The sequence below is a fragment of the Haliaeetus leucocephalus genome, unplaced genomic scaffold (assembly GCF_000737465.1).
Source record: "Haliaeetus leucocephalus isolate CR32 unplaced genomic scaffold, Haliaeetus_leucocephalus-4.0 Scaffold228, whole genome shotgun sequence".
NCBI classification, from domain to species: Eukaryota; Metazoa; Chordata; class Aves; order Accipitriformes; family Accipitridae; genus Haliaeetus; species Haliaeetus leucocephalus.
This window is the reverse complement of record NW_010972664.1, coordinates 2,779,974-2,793,427: the sequence shown is the minus strand read 5'-3', so window position 1 is coordinate 2,793,427 and position 13,454 is coordinate 2,779,974.

The following is a 13,454-nucleotide window of genomic DNA, read 5'->3' as shown; positions in this document are numbered from 1 at the left end:
AGTCTTTTCTCCAGCAGGGATCCCGAAACAAGTAGTATGGCACACAGCTTTTTCAGGGAAACCTGTTGGAATGCGTCAGTACCATGTTTAGCTAGCTTATGGTTTTAGTTTCCAGAGGGACGTTGCAATTGAGGGTCACGATGATGCTAGATAAAAATGAACTGGTGAGTAACAATGTGGGAGTCCCGCTTTGATGCACTAGGATGAGCAGGGCTGATTAAACAGAAGGGATTTACCTTTTTACATGTTAACCAGCTAGTCCCAAGTATTCTTCTCTCATCAAGTCTCTTTCTTGCTTTTTTATTTTGCGTACACTAGAGATTTGTTCTTTTAATAAGTTCTTCATGTAAAGGATCTGAACCGTATTTCTGCGAAATGTACCCTGCCCACATGTACTCAAATAAATGGTCTGCAAGTTATTTCTTACTTGATTCTTGGGTGTAATTAGTGACAAATATTGTACCGTTGCCAAACATGAGAGTGTGAGGTGTTTGTAGGTTTTTTTTTTAACTGTCTTAAGAAGATTATTGCTATTCCATACAAAGCCAGATGACAACTCCAAATCCTCTTTATGCAAATCAGGGAATGATGTCCTCCTGTACTCATGATATGCCCTGCAGATAAATATATACTGATACCTCTAAAGACTACCATGTGAAGAAGGCTATAATTAAGGCTAATTAGGGTAAGATGATCAAAATGGTATTCTTCATCAGTGTGCTTGTAAATTGGCAAAACGAGAAAAGCATAAATCACCTACCTGGCAGCAGTATCTGCAACAAGACATGAAATACTAAGGAATGTTTCCCATTGTAGTGAACATTGCAAGGACACAGTGTTAGTGAAAATGCGGACTTGTTTATTACAAAGTTTTAAAGTGGAAATAGCTCTACACTGTACAGTTCTTTTTCTGCTTCTCAAATAAATTTAAGATAAATTTAGTAATAGCTGATGTAGACCAGAACACTTTGAAGATATATACAGTCTTCAAAACCCTCAGGTACCGAGGTACCTGTAAAAGGGTATAATAACTCATATAAACATTCTCAATTAAATCAGTGTTATTCATTATAGCTGCTACTGTTTTACTCATTCACTGCCACAGAATACTGCTTTTCAACTATTAAACACTTACCAAACTTTGAAAAGTTTCAGCCAAATTTAATCAAGCATTTTCAAGCATAAATTTTGCCCATATGTATTTCAGTGATTTTTTTCTTTGAGAATTGTTAACAGTCCTCCAAAATGGCTAGCAGAGTCTGAGAGGTTGGGAAACCGGCTTTTGTATTGGTGCTGTTTGCCCAAACTCAGAAAACTTGGCAAAATTTGGCTAGTATAGAAACAAACAAAAAAACAAAAAAGGTCACACCCCCACCCCCCCAAAAAAAGGTCATCTAGAGATCTGCTGGAGCGTCATAGTAGAGGTTCACCTGTGTTATGGCTTACAAGGACAGGACGTGGCACAGAGGCACTGGCCTATGAGCAGAGTTTGCTTGGAACGGTGTTTGCTTCCATTATAAGATGCAGTCCAGATGTTAGAATAAAAAAACATATGCTTGTCTCTGGTCTTTCAGTAACCTCCTATGAACATGGCCAACAAGACAGATATTATTTGCTTGAATAGCAAAGTCTATACAGAGGAACTGTGTGCGCCAACTATTTGTTTGGCTATGAGCAGTATGCCACCTGATGAAATACTTGCGTGAGCAGGATGAAGAAAAGGCACGTCAGTATTGGTGCACATAAAGCTTCAGTTCAAAGAGTATTGTTGAGGTGGGACTTTAGAACAGGGAAATGGCACAGTAAGATTGTCCTGATTCATAAAGGTCAGCCATCAAATGAAGCAGGACTAATTTGGTAAAACAGCAGTAAGATCAGACGTATGTCAGTGATACAAGTAAAGGTTTCATTGCTTCCCCAGTCTGATATTTCATACCTTTGATTCCTAGACTTATATATCTGCATTAAAATATATATTTAGTATATGAAAGATCAGATCCAGTGTTTAAAGTACGAGTGTTCTAAGACTAGCTCTTTTTTCAGGTGAGCTCTACCATTCACAGCATTTTTCTTCTAAACCAACATTACCATTTCTGCTGTTACAAATATATATGAAATACTCTTATTTCCTGGTTGCCATAAAAACCTCTTGTTATCTTCTCAAAGAGGACAGGTTGAGTGGAGGTGGATCATACAGAATTTATTCTGGATACTAAAGCTGCTCATCCAGGGAATTGCTGAAAATGATTACAGATCTTTAATATCCAAAAATATACTTGTGATGTGATGGTCATATAATCTAAATGTAAGCATCCAATTTAAGTTAGGAGGCTGGTCTTTCTAGACTCTGGAGTAGAGCAAAAGGTGGATCCAGAGGATTATTCAGAGCATGTAATGTTAGGCAGCCTCAGGAACACAAAAACGAAAAAAATGACACAGTGAGCATGGACTTTCCCAGAAATCATACTCTTGTCTTCCTCTGTGCTATTCTGTTCCAGGTCATCAGGTTCTGATGTCATCTGACTATTGAATACATGATGAGAGAACAGAATTTATAGGGCTTGATCCTTATAAATGCTGAAGCATGATTATTATTCCTGCTGCAATCAATAGGGTCTTCCACAGGAAGATTGGACACTGGGAGGTAAATCAGGAACCCAGTCCAGGAAAAGAAGAAGGTTACTAGAAACAGTGTAAGCACTGTGGCTAGATCTCTCTCATGAAGGCCCCTGAAAATTAGTTTTTCTGCTGTCCCTGGCTACCATAATTTTGACTGATCTACTTTCCTAGAACCACTCTTGTGGATAAAAAAAAAAAAGATGGATGCCAAAGCATGTGTTTCTTTCTGTCTCACAGGTGTCTCTTACTTACAGCACAGAGGGTCACCTTTTGCTTCAACATTAAAAATTCCTGAGTTGTGGCATCTGACTTCAGAGTGTTCCTATGGAAATACCCATCAAGCAACACTAAGAACCCTATTTTGAAATGTCCTTACATTGCTAGACTGTGTTAGTATGTCTGCACTATTTTTAATCACTAGTACAGCTACAGTGCTTACCACAGTTATAAGAATGATCTATACTGTTGGTAAGATAAATATTTGGTAAATTAAATTATTAAAAGTTTTTTTATATACATCATATGTTCAATTTAGGTTTTGCATCCACAGCTCATTAAATGTGCAAAAACTCGTAACAGAAAGATGGTACAGTTTCTTGACAACTTTTGGAACAGCCTCACCTAAAATAAATTCTACTTGATTCTTTTATTTTTAACTGAGTCCAGAGTAAGCAATAAGCACAAATATTCATATGATAGATGTAATATTACCATGTAAAGATTGTGTAGATCTTACTTTCCATTTGTTCTATGGATGTACACTTAACACCCATACAAAAAGATACAGTGTCTTTCATACTTTGCAGCTTGGTCAAAAATTCAACAAAGCAGAGAAATAATTCTTAGTTAAAAAAGAACTTGAAAATGGATTATACATAAAACCAGGGTCAGATTTCTCCTTTCTGGGGCTTAAAGGGGAGGTGAAAGGAAGCTTCTAGTTGTGGCATTCACAAAAGAATTAGTAAGTTTACTGCTGTGTGAAACACAGGTCTGTGTTTTCTTGCTGAGTAAAAGATGGCAGCACACCATCCTTTGGGATACCTGGAGCTGGCATTGTAAAAAGCAACAGCACCTTTATGCTAAAGGGATAAGAATAACACGTTAGAAATATGTCTGTGACTTACTGTAGTAGTAGCTGAAACTCAAAACCTGTGGTGTGAAGAGTACAGTGCCTGTCACAATCATAAGCACTAAAGTTGTTTCAAAACTGCTGGGCTTCATATAGACTTGTGTAGACTTGCACAGAGCAGGTGGAACCTAATTCTTTTCAGAGATGCACAGGGATGGGACAAGAGGCAACAGACACCAGTTGTAACATGGGAGGGTTCTAGGTGTCCGGAAACAGGGTTTTTTACCATGAGGGCAGTCAAACAGGTCCCCGAGGGGGCTGTGGAATTGCTGTTGCTGGAGATATTAAAAACTTTTTTGGACAGTGTCCCAGACATTGAAGGTGAACCTGCTTTGAGTTGGACTAGTCAATCTCCAGAGGTCTCTTCTGACCAATATTTTTCTAAGGTTCCATGATTCTATGACTGGCAATACTGACAAAGTTCTGAGCATGTAAGTGTACTTTGAAACCGAACACCAAGGTTTCTTAGTAGAGAATTATGTACTAAAGTATTCAGTAGTACTCACTTCTGTTATAAAATTACACAAAACTACACACACAAGCTATGAATAAAAGATTTGCTTGATTTTCCTCAAACTTAAGCCATTCCTGTTGCAATACTAGGAGCCTTTGTTGGGTGACTCCTATGTAGACTGAACAGTGAATATTGCCGGAATAGAAGAGCATTCCTTGCTTTTCTATTGGAAGATTGGAAACGCTTCCCTTTATAACTGCAGTATCTAAAATTAACAGCCTTTCTACCAATTGCAGTAAGCTGCACATCAAGCTTATGGCTGTCTCCACATTGTAGACAGTAACATGAGTTCATTATTTGCAACAGGACAACTGCATCCCTTCCAGTCTTTCCACAGACTACATCTAGCTAGCCTTCTCCATATCAGGAATTTCCTCTTACACCCTAATTTTTCATCATATTGGTATGTCTGTACATCTCCCATTTGTAAGGGTTGTGAGTGTTCCTGTCTGCTACATCAGGAACTTCTATTCCCTGTCTTATATTCAGGACTCTGTGTAAGTTATGCATTTCTTTGTCTAATGAAGGAATAGTCAATTACTTATGATGAAGGCACCAATTATGGAATAAAGTGCTAATCTACTTAAATAAGGACACCAAAGACATATTCCATCAACTACAAATAAAATAAGACTCCAAGAGTAATTTTGTTTATTCCTTTGAATAATTGTGTCATTCAGAAAAAGCAGGAGCATTTAAAATGAAGAACTGGAAAAGGATAAAATCTTTCCCCACCTACATGAGACATGCAAAGGTGAAATTCTCACTAGAAAAATGTACTTCATCATAGTGTGATCAGACTGATCCATATGAAAATAAGTGTAGCTACTGCACCCTGACTAAAAATCAAGCTATACAGCAACTCAACATTTATAACTGTACACAATGACACAGAAATAAGTCTTAAGCTGAACACCATATTCCTACATAATTGTATTATAAATAACATGTTATGCTCTCTTATTAAATGACATATGTCACATTTTCCATAACAAGTGCATATTGACAGCCAACTACATTAGCCAACAATATTTACACTTTAATTACAGCTTTTAAAATGGAAATATGTAACTATATATGTACATAAGTTGTTAATGGGGCAGAAATTCATACAAGGATATCCATAAGTAAATGTCCATTATGTAGATACCCATTTGTAGGTGGGCAATTATTCTTTACAATAGGAAGTGTTTAATTTAATAATGTAGGAAACAAGATTTTTCATGTCATTAACAAGTCAATTAACTTGAAAATTCTAATAGACACATACAGTATTGTTTTTCGATCTTAAATGGCTTTTGAATTTAGCTGGAGTTTATAGTTACTATTTTGTAGAAGAAGAAGCCAGACTTACTGAGTTCCCTTTGTTATCTCTGGTCTCCAAAGTGTCAACAGCACGGTAAGGTTATTGCTTAGCATGATTTCTGCTGTACTACAGTCCTCAATTGTAATCATATATTAGTCAAACCAAGGACTTGTTGTGGTACCACAGAGCTTCTGATTTATGAAGATGTCAACTCCTGAGAATCTGGTCCATCACTATGGTGGCAACCCTAACAGCATTAGAGGCTCTTGCATGTTTCTACCAGTGGGTTGTAATGTTCCCACCAGGCCATGATTCTTTTTTGCAATATGATGCTGTCAACACTGTTCTCATCAGTTATACATATCAGTGGATTATTAACAATATTTGTCAGACTTCTATATTAGTTTTGTCCCAGAACAGCCTTGCCTCACTTCAGCAATAGAATTACATTTTGCATTGTCTCAAGAAATGCTTTTAAATTAGAATTGATGTTTCAGTCATGTGATTTTTCACTGCTGATGTAGTTTAGTTTTCTATCTAAATTTTTATAAGAGTATATGACTTATTTTTTAAAAATATGATCCTATTAAAGGCAGGTGAAGCACAGAGTGTTCCCACAGCAGAATTTGGGCTAATACCTCTCCCATGCATGGCAGACTAAAGGAGTGGTCAAGACTAACATAAATTTCAACAGTAAGTTGAAAAAAAAAAACCATAAAAGAGGAAAAACCTGAAACCTCAGAGCAAGACTTCTCCTTAAAAAGTATGCATTTAATCAAAATGACAAATAAATAAGTACAACTGTAAACATCAAATATCCTGTATAATTGCTAGAGGAATTGTCATATTTGAATATTTTGCAGTTAAAGCTATTATAAGATTTAACTGTTTAAATTGTATACAAAATCACCAAACTTTTACAAGGAAAATATGTGGGAATGTTTTCCTCTATGCTGCATATCTTATGCTAGGAGCAGCTGTGCCAATACACGGTCCCTTTAAAACCGATAAAACTGTACAAGCAAAGGGGCAAGCTCAGAACACAGAAACAGAAGCCAATGACTCATTTTAACGTCTGTCTCTGAACTGAAACACAAAATAGCAATTATCTCAAAGCTGCTTACTGCCACAACTAGGAAGACTATTTCACATTTAAAGCACGCTACCCACACAACAGAAAATCTATGGTTTGTTTTTTTTTTTCATTGTACAGCTTGCAATATTGTGTCTGATGGTGGAATTTAGCACGTTTCAAAGTCATCAGTTCAAATCTTGCCCATGCTGATGGTGACCAGAAGTTATTACTTGATTCCCAGATTAAATTATTTTAGAATCAGTTTTTTGTAGACAAGAGAAACACATTGTAAACTTATCTTACCCAGACAATCAGCAATAGTTCAGCCTTCTAGGACAACCTTGAGAAGAATAGGGTATTTTGCACTGCCATGGCCCAGAAGGTACTTATCTTGAGAATGAAGAAAGAATTGGGTTTCAACAGCATCTACCACAATGAGATCCTGTAACCAGGACTGTGTATCTATGGACTTCTGCAACATAAACAGTAATTAAATCCCACTGCCACATTACCTGCTGAAAGATTTTCTAAAGGAAATGTGTCTTCCATGATTCTGGCAAAAAGTTACATAAAAAAGTAACTTTTTATCATTTTTCCAAGAAAAAAAATAATATATACTAGCTATTTAATCTGTAAGTGGCATGTCTATTAAAATGTCAGATTAAAAGTAAATGAGCCAATATATGGAGTAAAGCCACAAGAAAATTTATAAGTAAAAAAAGGATAAATACCCCTATGTATGAAATTCAAAATACTGTAGTAATGCCTACAGATGCATAGGTGGCATCAAATACTGAAGATATGTGTTGGATTTATTATTTTGTTGATATTTAAAAAGAAATAAGGAAAGAGGAATTCTCACCTATATTTGCATGGCATTTACTTGAGAAATTCCCATGAGTGTTTACAGGACTTGAATCCTCTTTTGGAAGAAATAGTACAGCTGATTCAAATCATTGAAATAATACAACAGGCCACCTGGGAAATTTTTCCTCTGGGAGTCATAGAGATCCTTTCAAGTGATCTACATTTCTAAGAAAATTGGCTTAAATTCTGATGTACTTTATTGTCATCCACCACTGTTCTTTAGTGGTTTTGCAGAAATATAGTATAATGCTGATCATTTAATCATGGTAGTACTGACATAGAATTCTGACTACAATTTTTTTTTTCTTTCCTTTTTTTCCCCTGTAAACCCATTTAATTTTCCTATCACATGACCTGGAAGCTGGTTACTGATGAAACATATGCTCAGTTAGAACAAGTTTGAATCTGTTAATTTTCAAATGGCCGTAAATCTACATTGCTCAAATGAAATGTACAACATCTTCTGAGTCAAGAAGGAGCTTGCTTTTTAGCCATCAACAACTCACAGTGCCTACCCTTAAACTACTTAACATAAAAATACCAAGGTTTATATTTCTAAAATCTTGTAGATGCCTGAATATATCAGTGATCAGCATATTTGCAGGAAAGTGCTTTTTTTGATCCCTGCATACAAACTTGAAGTTGCTTCAGTCATGCCTTGACAAGCAATATGTAGAAAACTGACACAGCCTTCTCTAACCGCAACACGACAAAAGGAAGGGAGCAATGACTCTGGAGTTGGATGTCTGATACATGCAGAGATGTCTCTTCTGCCAGAAATAAGATTATAGATGCAACAGTGACACAGGGAGGTTAGGGCATGTGAAGTGTTAAATCCTGGATTTGTAAGCAGTGACTTAATCAGAAGACTGCTAAGTCAAATCACAATGGTGGATCGAACAATCGAGGCAAGTATTCCTCACTAGTGTTGCAAGTCAGTGCAAGTTAACTTTCTAGCAATTAGTTTCTTTTGAAGGTTCTTAACAGGTACCTATCTAAATATTTTTATCCTGGCAGTGTATGAAAACTTCCATCATGTAGATTTTGATCTGGAGATGCAGAAAATAAATTAAAGACTGCTTAAAGGGAGTATGAAGTGCTATGTACTCTTCTTTCAGACCAAATAAAAAGTGCAATTACAACTATTTCAGCAGTAAGATACCTGGTAGTAATAGGAATTACCACAGGATTCATCAAGCAGCATGGCTAGGCTTGGTCAGAAGCTATGGCAAGTGTGCTGAAATAATTACTGGTGGAGAAAGCCAAGACAAAGGCCACAAGACAGTGAGTAAAATTCTAATGAGTAAGAATTGCCATAAACAGGAGCGGAGAGGCATTTCCACGGGAAAGGTAGGAACACAAAGTTAAGTTAGCAAACATTGGAGAAAAGAAACTACTTGTAATGCTATTTTTGTTATTTTCACAGAAAAGGAATTGCATATAATCTTTGAAGAATTCAGGAAGGATTGAACCAAAGCATATACCTGCTTCAGTGTCAATTCTGAAGAAAAAAATCAAAAAATATAAGGCACAAAATACAACTGTTAGCCATACATTGTTCTTTTGTATTTGTAATAATGCAGCAAAAGAATATGGATTTTAGCAAATATTTTATCAGAGTATCAGATCTCAACACTAAAATCTAGTCCTAAGTTGTAGCAGCAGCTGATAAAACTATTCTGTTTTTCTATTGTTTCGTCAGTACCTCAGGAAATATTATTCTAATGTCTGTTCAAAGAGTCTGTTTGTAGATCACTACCTTCACCTTTTTTTCCTAATTATATAGAAGTTGAAATTGTAATATAAATAGTAATTAAATCTCACTGCCACACTAAATCCCACTGCCACACCAACATGTTGTTCCTACAACAACTGAGCTGTTTTTTCCTTCTTTCTCCCTTTCTTTCTCTGTTGAGGTCCAGGTGAAAAGTAGAGTTCAGCTGAATCACTGTACTGCTTTGGAGGCTGACCACATAGTTTGCTGAGACTACTAAGGGACTTCAAGATAAAACGTCCTACTGTAATTCTATTCTTGTCAAAACTTGTTTCCTTGAATATTGCATATAAAAAGGGTTATGATGCCATTTTTATTCATACAAGCATGCACAATTGTATGTTTGCATTCTTGTGTACAATATCGGAGTTTGGACATGATGCTGCTATTTCTCTTATGAACGGGTTTCTGACCTGAGACACATAGCCATACATGATTTATGTAGATCCATGCAACTTTTTTGCAATAAAAGTAGTACTCTAAATGGTGATTTGGATTTGTTTCTATAAGAGACAGAGACTGTAAAAAAAAGTTCTGTTAAAAAATCCATTGGCAAACTCAGTAATATGGTTCTGTCTATGTATTTTAGCTCTTTTCCTCAGTGTAAGGTTGCATACTGAAGGCATTTCCTCTGAAAGTTAAAAAGTGAGGTCACTGAAACAATTGTGATAAGATATTCTTTCTGTAGCTTCTGAAATTAGATACATCTATCTTATCACCATGGTTGATTAATTCCACTACAATAAAGTCATCTCTTGTTTTCATATAAGCTCCTTTCAGCTTCCATTTAACTCCTTCCTTTTTAGTTTCCAGAAAGGATACATCTTTTGAAAGAATAATCAAAGGAAAGCAAGAATCCAGAGGGGGCATCTACATACTAGGAGATAACATTTTCGATTTTGCTCTTGAAGAGGGGCAGCTACCTCATAGATCAGTTTCTAAATTTCCTCCCCGATCTGCTCAAAGTGAACATTGCTGACTGAAGAAAAGTTCTATGCAATTTGATATGCTGACTAAATGAAGTAAATTATTTATTTTTAACAGTTATAAAATCTAGCACCATCAGGTATGACTCATCTTGTTCTCAACAAGAAGTAACTCCTTCGAGAGAATTAAGCAGAATAACTCTTGGCTAGGATATTGTGTATAAAGCAGAGCACTCACTGCATGTTAAAAAATACTTTAGAATATAAAACCGTTAACAGTTCACAGATAGCATTATAGCCACATGACATTACTTGAAAACTTGCCCTGAATTATATCTCAAGACTGTGGTACTCCCATTTCATATAAAAGGAAGATATATCATTGTTAAGCCTTGTGTTATATCTCACTGAAAGCAGTGGTAAAGTCCAAACATTGACTGTAATATGAATTAAAACATAGTCATCATGGCAGTGAGTAAGTTTTTAACACAAATCATTTTACTTTTTCCACCAAAAGTGTAACTAAATTTGATACCAAGTCATACTTTTGAAGAAAAATTAAAATCTAGTTGAAAATTTCTAGCCTAGTCTAGCATGTGAGACAAGTCTGTGAATTAGTCTACTTAGCAAGAAGGAAAAGTTATGGGAAAATTCTGACTTGGGATTCAAAGGTTTGAATTACTGCCCTATAACTTAAGTGTGCTTTGCTCTCTATAGTACCAAAACATGAAATATCCAGTTAAAAATAGGTCTTATATTTCATAAATATATTATCATCTGACTGTGGGATGGACCTGAAAAACAAAATTTGCATAGTCTGGCTTTGATTCAAGGATAGAAGGAAAACTTTAATATTTCATGATCCTACAGTAACCCTTGAGATGTTCCAAGGAGACTGTGAATGAAAATGGAGTGTACTGTTAATATATCACTCACAGACAATGGAGAGATGTAATCTCTAATATATTGTAAACTTCTGTGTGTGCATCTCATAAATTTGAGACAAACATACAAAAGTCCCTACATTAGAAGTTAGTTACACTCTTTTTACTGGTGTTGTTATCCCTCACTCTCTGTATGTATATATGTATGTATGTATGTATTTAAAAACCCCACCTAAATAGAATTAATCATGGCTAAACTAAAAAACACATGGCTAAGGTAAAATAATAGCCACACCTTGTACATTGATTTTGGATTTCCTGATTCATTTATTTTAAAAGTTATTCCCTCAGAATCTTCATGGTCAGCTGAACTGGAAGAAAAAAAACTGTGCATGCCTTGACTAGTCTTTGCTGTGGGGAATATATAAAAAACTCATTCATTTTGCTTGTATACTCTTATGACCAATTTAAAAAAAATCTAGCCTGCTAAAAATGCAGTAGAATTAAAATACCTAATTCCCACTGAAAGCAAAAGTAATGTTTTACTTGCATACTTTGAACTACCCCAAAGCTCCTCTCTCTGTCTTTAGCTGCCCCAGAATGTCTGACATCTAGCTTATACAGAGTAAAGAAACTATCAGTGAAAATTATATTTTTAAGAAAGCTATGGTGATGTTGATAGATTTCATTAGAAGTGCACCTAATACTTTTTTCCTACTGCTTGTTCTTTACTCTGTTTTCCAAGAACCCTGCAAAAAAGTGTTCCATATGATCTAAAAAATAAGCTGTAATGTATAAGAAATATATAAGAACTGGCAGATGTTGTTCCAAAGAATTATTGCTGTAAGATAATGTAGTAGCATCCTGTATTTATCCCAGATACTGTTTTTAAATTATTTTATTTTTAGATCTGTGGGATAATTAGTTCCTGTTTCAGGATAGTTCTCAGAGTCTATGGACACTCACCCTTCCCCATTCTCTAATGGGAGTTAGGAGACTGTAAAGGAACATTCTTCACAGCAAGTAGTTATTCTGTCACCCCAGGAGTTTTTGTTTTCTGTATAAAGATTGCTGCTCTAAAGATCAACATCAAAACTTTTTTTTTTTTTTTTTTTTTAAATAGCCACACATAATTTCTTCAGGGCAAAACAGTTCCTTAGTACGTAGAAATTGCCTGTGTCTATTAGGAATCAGTGTGGTGCAGTCTCTGCTTGGAGTGATAAATGAAATGAATGTAGACAACAACTAAGTCACTTCATTGTTTAAAGTGAATGCTAATGATATTTATCCTGTGCTTCATGATAAACTAATTTAAAAGACTAAAATGCTGAGGGAAAAAAACCTGCATTTTAGGAAATATACATAAACTGTCCTTTACTTGCTCAGTTACAAACTGCTGAGAGTAGCATCAATACGTATTTAAATTACTTTTAAAATCCTTCTGAATATCTGTTATATGTCTACAAAGGTTTTCCGTTAGAGTATCCTGGTTTGCATTTTGAAACTGAAGAACAGTTAACTGTTCGTGCTACATGAATAACTGGGTTTACAACAAATATATAAGAGAATATGTATATATTAAAGCACAACTCAATGCTTACATGCTCAGAGCTATTCAACTAAGAATCTGTTGTCTCTATTTATTTAGAATTCATTTGTCACTTTGAGGGTGATGTTACATGTTATGATTGAGCTGATCTGCCACCTTATCACTACTGCAAGTGAAGGATCCCCCTCCTCTTTCCCAATCCTTTGTCTTCCCTGAACATGATCCTGACCATGCAGTCCCCGGCTTTCCTTTCCTAGCTCCAAGGCACATATTTTTAGTCTGGATTAATTTTTTTGCTAATTTAGCAATATGAACCAATTCTGTACAAGTCCAGTGAGTGCCAACAGCAAAACAGGAGAAGGGAGAGGCGGGGATCATGCAAGCAGGGAAAGCTTAGCTCCTCTCAATGATGGGAAACTCTTACATCAGCTTAAGTCACACCGCCTTATCCACCTTGAGCATACCATCCACAGGATGCAGAGCTGATATAACATCTTGTTGCTACAGAAAGAAATCTAGCAACCTTCCTTTCCCCATCCCAGTACTTAAGTCCGCATAACTTCTCCCTTTCCTTCTTCTAGCTACACAGCCTTGCTTCCTCCCTTTCACTGAACAAATCTAATGCATTAAAATCAGAAGGGGGAAAGGCAGCTTTTGTTTCTTTGTGGTTGAGTAATCTTCTGTGATTGTAGTGAATTAAGCAGGCTTGCAGAGGGCCAAGGAAAGTAGCAGTAAAGGGAAAGGGAAGGAAGACATGTGAGAATTGCTAGCCAAAACTGCCCTGTAAAGCTGTCACTCACATATACCTCAA